A 7762-nucleotide genomic window follows, 5' to 3' on the forward strand; every position below is an offset into this window, starting at 1 on the left:
GCCTCGCTAAGCTGCTTTGCAATTTGCAATATTAAACACTTTCTCCACTGTAATGACTGTGTCAGTCTTGATTTTTCTGAGCAACAGGCATGAGAACCCAGTCAGGCTTTAACAACATCCTAATACCATAACTCTGGAGGTTAGAATTTCAGCATATGAATTTTGAAGGGACAGAGACATTCAGACCACAGTGCCATCTTACTATCTTTTTTTCTCAAACTAATCCTCCTGATCCCAACTATGTCACTGTGTCCAGGAAGCAGAAGATGACATTAGGTTAGAAGTATAAGAAGTCTATTGGAAAAACGATAAAGGGGAGAAAGTAGAATTAGGAAGGAAAAGCCTCAGATTATGATATAGATCTGACAAAATCTCAGCCAACCCTGCATGGAACCCTGGATAAATGCTGCTTGTTTGGGAACTCCTACACTGGGCAGAGATGGCTAGACCCTAGTACCATTGCCATGTTCAGTCACTGGGGGCTGTCTGGGGCTTCCTCCACTGGTATACTGTGATATATCTTGACAATGCTGCAGATGGAGGCATCCAGTTTACTGGTACTCAATACAGTCAAATTGCAAGTTCTGTTGAGAAGGGAGATATCCATGGTATACCTACATGGCTGCCCTACTGACCTAGCCTGAGAAAACTCACAGGTGCCAGTAGCAAGTAGCCTAATAACTTGATTAAGAAGGGGGATACATGGTCTGACAATTAAGTTTGCAAACTCATCCTAGAAACAGTGCTACTTACCTCATTGTTGAATATCACTACAGTCACTTTCTAAGTACTCCCCTTGGGAAACTATGCACTGGCGCTAGTGCCTAGTCCACCCGTCAAAGCAGTTTTGGATTTCTTTTTCTGGAATGGCCACCAGAGCTATTGTCCTATTACCCTTGATGTCCTGAATGCCACCAAAATGTCTTCCTTTCAATATTTCCTTTATCTTCCAGTAGAGAAAAGTCATTGGGGGCCAGATCAGGTGAGTGGGAAGACTGTTCTGATACAGTTATTTGTTTACTGGCTAAAAGCTCCCTCATAGACAGTGCTGTGTGAGCTAGTGCATTGTGATACAAGAGCTTCTTCAGAACCACTTTTGCATACACCTCTCTCATGCCGAGATTTTCAGTTAAGATTTTTCCTAACTGTTTGTTATCAATGTTTATTTGGTCTGGTATGCTTCTCACAGTCAACCAACGATTTTGATTCACAATTTGACAAATTTTTACACTTTTGTCAGTTCTGCTCATCACTGACTGTCCTGATCTCTTCATCAGTGACACTCTCTTTCCCCTCAGATAAACATTTAATCCATTTGTACTCTGCCGTTTTCTTTATGGCATTATTCCCATAAACTTGTACTAACATGTCCCTGATTTCACTTCCACTCTTGCCAGGTTTAACAAGAAATTTAATGTTTGTTCGTTGCTCTAATTCAAGCTCTGACATTCTTGCAATGGCATACAAAAACATGCAGCAACAATAATGAATGCCACTCAGCAAGACATGACCACACGTTGACACAAACACAGCTGTGAGACACTGATACACCAAGTTTATGAATGAAACCTTACCGAGTTGTTTGTACAGTGCTGCCATCAGAAGCACATGGTGGTCAGTTCGCTAACTTAATTGTCACACCTTGTAAATCTGAAACAAGGCAGATTGGTTGAAAGCTGACAAATAAGCAATTAGAATTCTAGATTTCCCCAACCTGTCACTAGGCAAAGGCTAGCTAAACGGAGGTTTTTTATTTGTACACAGTCACTACATATTATCTATGGCTTCTTTTTTACTACAATGCAGAGTCAACCACATTTGAAAATATTTACTACCTTGCTTTTCCAGAAACGTTTCTGATTCCTGATCCATGCTCTTGAGATTATTTACACCTTTGTACTGAGGTTATTTACATTTATTGGTAGAAATACTATAAAATGGTGCAGCTGCTGCTTCTCTCTTCCCAACTCTGCATTCAGAGTAATCATGTTGGTAGCTTGAAACTGGCTGTGATAGGAGAATTTTTACCATAGAAATTAGCAAATGCTACAATTCAGGCTTTTTTCTTTCTGGACAGCTAATTGTTAAACATTTGCCAGCAGCATGTTTTTCTGCATGCTAAGTATTATGGAATGAATAGTTTCTCCTTTCTAAATGCATGTGTTGAAGTGTGAACCCCCAGTACCTCAGAATGTGAATGTACTGGGGGCTAGAGTCTTTAAAGAGGCATTCAGTTAAAATAAGGTCATTAGGATGGGCCCTCATCCAGTATGACTGGCATCCTTATAAGAAGAAGAAATTTGGATAGACACGTTCAGGGAGATGACATTTTGATGATACAAGGAGAAGACAACCATCTATAAGCCAGGAACAGAGACCTCAGAAGAAACCAATCCTACCAACACACCTTGATCTCAGACTTCTAGCCTCCAGAATTGTGAGAAACTACATTTGTCATCTAAGCCACCTAATCGGTGGTACTTTGCTGTGACAGTCCTGCAGACTGATAGAGAAGTTACCATAGTAGTCAGTGAAATAGTATTTACCCATAGAAGTAAATTTATTGAAATGACTTTGAAAGAGCTTTGATCTGGTGAGTGTCTGCACTCCGTTCTTTTTGCCTCAACTGTGTTTTTGTGACACTTGGTAAACTTGTTGGGTACACTATGTGCCAAACCTTTTGAACTGTGAAAACCAGTTCTTCTAGGAAATAATACGCAAAGCTCTAGAGTCAGGGATATATATATAAACCCTCTGCTGGCCTCATTCCTAAGCCAAAGTAACTGCCAGGTAATATAGATATAGCTAATGGCAATCTATGGGAGCATTTCAGGAAGGATCCGGTAAGCCAGCGAGCAACACTCTGAACTCCCTTTTGTTTAGCGTATACTTCTTATTTGGAAATCTCTTGAGAGAAAGGGAAGAAAGGGGCAAGTAACATAAATGTACCACTCCATGATTTTTGGTCTTAAAGGTTCTCTGTGGCTTGAACCTAGCATGTTTTTTTGTTTGTTTGTTTGTTTTATTTTTAATAGGGAAAAGACTAAGCTGATTGGGAAAGTAAATAGTCCAACAACTCAAAAGAATAAAATAACCCCACAGATTGTAACCTATGACCTTCGATGCTGCTATGGTGTGAAACTTAATTACTAATGTAATAGTACTAAAAGGTGAGGCCTTTGGAGGTGATTAAGGCCCCATGAAAGGGCTTGAAGGCCCTTATGAGAGCATTTGAGGGAGTGGGTTTGCTCTTTCACTCTGCTGCCCTTTAAGTATAAAACTTCCATCCCTTTTTATGCCTCTCTGCCTTCTTCCATGTGAGAAGGCTCTCACCAGACACCAAATACTGGCACCCTGATCTTGGACTTCCCAGCCTTCAGAACTGTGAGGAATAAATTTCTATTATTTACCTGTGTGCGGTATTTTGTTATAGCAGCACAAACAGACTAAGGCATATGCCATTAGCACTTTTAGAACAAGATATACCTTACTAGCACAGTACAGGAATAACAAACAAATTAACTATAGATTTCTTTTATTGTTTTGAAAATCAATAACAATCAATATGTAGTGAATGCCAATACACATGTATATAGATTTACACGGGGTATAATACTAGAGCTTTAAGGTATTTAAACATTTACATCATTAATTACTTGATAAAGAGTATGAAGAACAGAAAGAGGAGCAATGGCCATTGCTGATTAAAGACTAAAATTTTTTTAAGGTAATTAATTATCATTTGTCAATTAAAATTACAATAAAGCTTTAAACAATTAAGAAAACATGTGAAATTCTATGTCTTTTATAAAAGTTTAGCTTACATGTAGCTTTCTGGAACAAATATATTTGCTGAAGTAAAATACATACATAAAGATATAGTTTCATTTAGTGCTACTGACATATGAAGTCCCACATAGATAAAGTATACAATTTGAGATGGTTCATTTGGCTTTCCAAATGGTTATGCCATGACATTAATCATTTATTTCACAAACTGAACACCAATAATGTTCAAAACTATTTTGCAGCCAAACACAATACATTTTCTAACAACATTCAATGCCATTTTAAAATTTCATGAGGAAAAGGAAATTTAATGTCCAATGAATATCATTTATACCTCTAATAAAGTATAATGCAAACAATGTGTCATATAATGTAAAACACAATGTTTTATGATAGATATTGGTGTAGACTTTTTTATGGTGAGTAGTAGAATATGTATTTGAATAAAATACTTAGTAAAGCATTTTTGCTACTTTTTTATGGCATAATTTAACTTTAAACATTGTATAAGTATTTTTAAAAATGAATTATTCTAGCCCCTTTCACAGTGACCAGGGCCTGCACCTGGGTGAGTCACAGATGGGCGCACACAGTGTTTTTTAGCAGTGGCCTAGAACCAGGTTTGTCACAAAACCTATGTGACCTTGTAAGAAATCCTGCCTCGAACAAGAGCTTATGCTGATTGGTGAGTATGGCCCCAGAACAAACGTGAGGTCTAGAGGATCAAACTTACCCTGGTCAAGATTCGCGGAGCCGCTGGGGAGCTACTGATGCTCGATGAAGGACACACGAAGTCTGTTTGAAGGAGAAGGTAACACCCTGTTGCAGATGCAGGCAAAATGAAGCAGGGTCACTCCTGGGTCTGAAGACGGAGGCTTTCTTCAAGAGACACCTGCAAACCCAGGTCTTTAAGCTGCAAGCAGGTGGTAAACACCCTTCATCATCTGCCTGGACTCCCAGAAGCAGGTCGACTTCTTCTTCTCTACACATGGGGTGGCTGCCTGGGTGGTGTGAAGAGGAAGAAAGTCAAGAAGAGCTAGGTGGGGCTGGAGCCAGAGATGACCCGAAGGACAATAAGCCCACCCAGCCCCCCTGGACTGGTAGATTGTCTACTTTTCTAGTCTGCTGATAAAATGGAATCAACACTTTGAACAATAGCCACCAAAAAAACGAAGTATTCTGGGGATGATCTTTATTTTTCATTTAGATTGATATTACAGAAACTTTAAAAAATGGTTCTGAGTGTATTCACTTGTATTTTTGAATAAGTACAATCATCTACCCAAATTAGTTGTTTTTCTGAAATTTCTATACCTAGGTTTGAGATCAGTAAGTGAAAAAGCCCTTTTTCCCAACATGCACAATATATTTTTCAAAAATTCTGCAAGAGTGAAAAAGAGGAGCATTTCTTAAAACATATGCCATTTACTGAGAAATTTGTTAAGGGTTCAGGTGTTGTTGAGCAGTTTTCTAAGCAAAAAAACTGTGTGTGCAGTAATGGCACATACCTCCTTTGGGCAATATGGAGCTGTTTTCCATGAAGTATTTTTTTTTTAATTCTGTGTTTTTTAGCAGTGAAACTATTTTTAAACAAAAAACTTGTTTAAAATTTTATGAAGTCAAAGAGGTAGAAATAGTGATGCTAGAGTTGAAATTAGGTTGGGATGCAAAGGCCCTTCCACTCAGCAATCCATCCATCATCCTAGAAGCCCTGTAGGCTCCTCTGAGAATCCTGGGTCCCTGAAGATTAGTTTGAGGTATAAGTAGCAAGTACTAGTTAAGAATTTAAAAGTTTTGCTCTGTCTGTGGCTTTGAGCTGGTCATTAACTATCTGTAGCCTTTGGTTCCTTGATTTGTAAAGTGGAGATATAAGATGTAGATGATCTCTAAGGTACTGCCCAACTCTAAAATGTTATGATCTCAATTCTACTTGAAGACAAATCTTTGTACATCTGTCTTGCCAATGCCAGAGGTCTAATCTAAGTTCATGAGCAAGCCAGGCTGTACCAAAGAGGAAATAATTCTTGACTCTGCATTCTGCATTGTCTTTAACCGTAGAAGCATATTCATTTTTCATACTGGCTACATTTATCTCAGGAACCAAGAATTATTCCAACATTGCCTAGCCCATGTGACATGGGTAAGTACTGTTCATGTTGTGTTTGAAAACTCTAACTACTAGTACATGAATGTCAAATTGAACAGAAACCTGGCACATAGTAAGCATTCAATAAATAGTTGTCACTTGTGACTATGCTAAAAACCACTGAATTATTGTACACGTTTTTAGAGTGAATTTTATAAGATGTGAAATGTATTTCAATTTTTAAAATTTGTTGAATGAATGAATCAAATAGTTGTATTTTCGGATGTAGAAATGAGGGAATTTGCTGCAAATTTAAAATACTGATTTCTGATGTGCAGTATAAAACAACAGCAGCAATAAGAAATAAATAAAATAATAATGTCAGGAGACATTAAAGATATTTGGGATGCATTCTTTAAAATTTTGGCAAGCATGTTTTATGATAGAATTTTTCTTGCTGCTTTTTCAGAAGCAAAATAGTGACTAGATCAACTCGGCTCATAAATCTCTATGGCATTTTTAAATGTTGCTATGCTTTGCAAGTTTTTTTTTTTTTTTGAGTTGGAGTCTCACTCTGTCGCCCAGACTGGAGTGCAGTGGCCGCTCTTGGCCACCGCAGAGTCGACTTGCTGGGCTCCGGCGATCCTTCCACCTCAGCCTTCCAAGTAGCCGGAACTACAGGCGTGTGCTACCGCGCCCGGCTAATTTTTTTAAATTTATTGTAAAGACGAGGTCCCGCCAAGTTGCTCAGGCGGGTCTCGAACACGTGGGCTCAGGCAATTCACCTGCCTCGGCCTCCCAAAGTGCTGGGATTACAGGCTTAATGCCATGTAGTCACAATACCTAATATGTTGCCTATTATTTCCTTGGGTCAATTTCTTCATGCTGTGAGAGCCTTGAGTTTCACTTTAACTGTACAAATTCACAGTGTTTGGGAGCCAGGCTTGAACCTGTAGTCCCAGCTACTCAGGAGGCTGAAGTGGGAGGATTCCTTGAGCCTAGGGGTTCGAAGCTACAGTGAGCTATGATCACCGCTCTCCAGCCTGGGTGACAAGGGCAAGACCCTATCTCTTAAAAAAAAAAAAAAAACAACTTTTTTTCTTTACAATGTTTGATCAAACTCATGTGAATGTAATATTTTTATATACTTCCTTCTTTCTGAGTAAAGTAATATTTTTTGAGAGGGGGATCTTATAAATTAGTTTAAAATACTTTATATCTTATCTTTGCCATATAATTAACAGGAGAGGGCAGTCATAGACTGTTTTAAAGAATTCTGGAGGTTATATGTATTTTAGAGGGAAAAATCCTTTAATTCTGCTTTTAAAACACTTCCTTCAGTAACATATGCTATAGGCTACTGGACTTTGTTGCTAAAGTATCATTTATATACCTCTTACATAACCCCTAGAACATGGAGAGTTGTTAGTAACTGTCAACCTCTCTCATTTTATAGGTCAGAAAATTAAAGCCTGAAAAGCTTATATGAGCTGTCCAAGACTACCTAGCCACTTGATGGCAAAGTTTATTTAGTTTTGTCCTTAGTACCACCATCACGACCCCAAAACAATTTATTTAATATGTGTCCATGACATAGAAGCTAGCTATGTACTTTATAGTGAACAATGGACATTTTGCTTCAGGTTTACACCTCAGAATTACTTAATAATTCAAAAGATAATTCAGAAATCATTAATGTATATTATCTAAATTAACAAATAAAACAGATTAGTTTTCCTGATCTTATTGTCTAGTTTTCATTGTTTTTCTCCTATTGATAATGTTAATATTTATATCATCCTTTTTTTTCTTTTTTTTTTTTTTGAGTTGGAGTCTCACTCCGTCGCCCAGACTGGAGTGCAGTGGCATGCTCCCAGTCACTGCAAC

This window comes from Carlito syrichta, unplaced genomic scaffold, assembly GCF_000164805.1.
Source record: "Carlito syrichta isolate Samal-C Ts95f unplaced genomic scaffold, Tarsius_syrichta-2.0.1 Scaffold309490, whole genome shotgun sequence".
NCBI classification, from domain to species: Eukaryota; Metazoa; Chordata; class Mammalia; order Primates; family Tarsiidae; genus Carlito; species Carlito syrichta.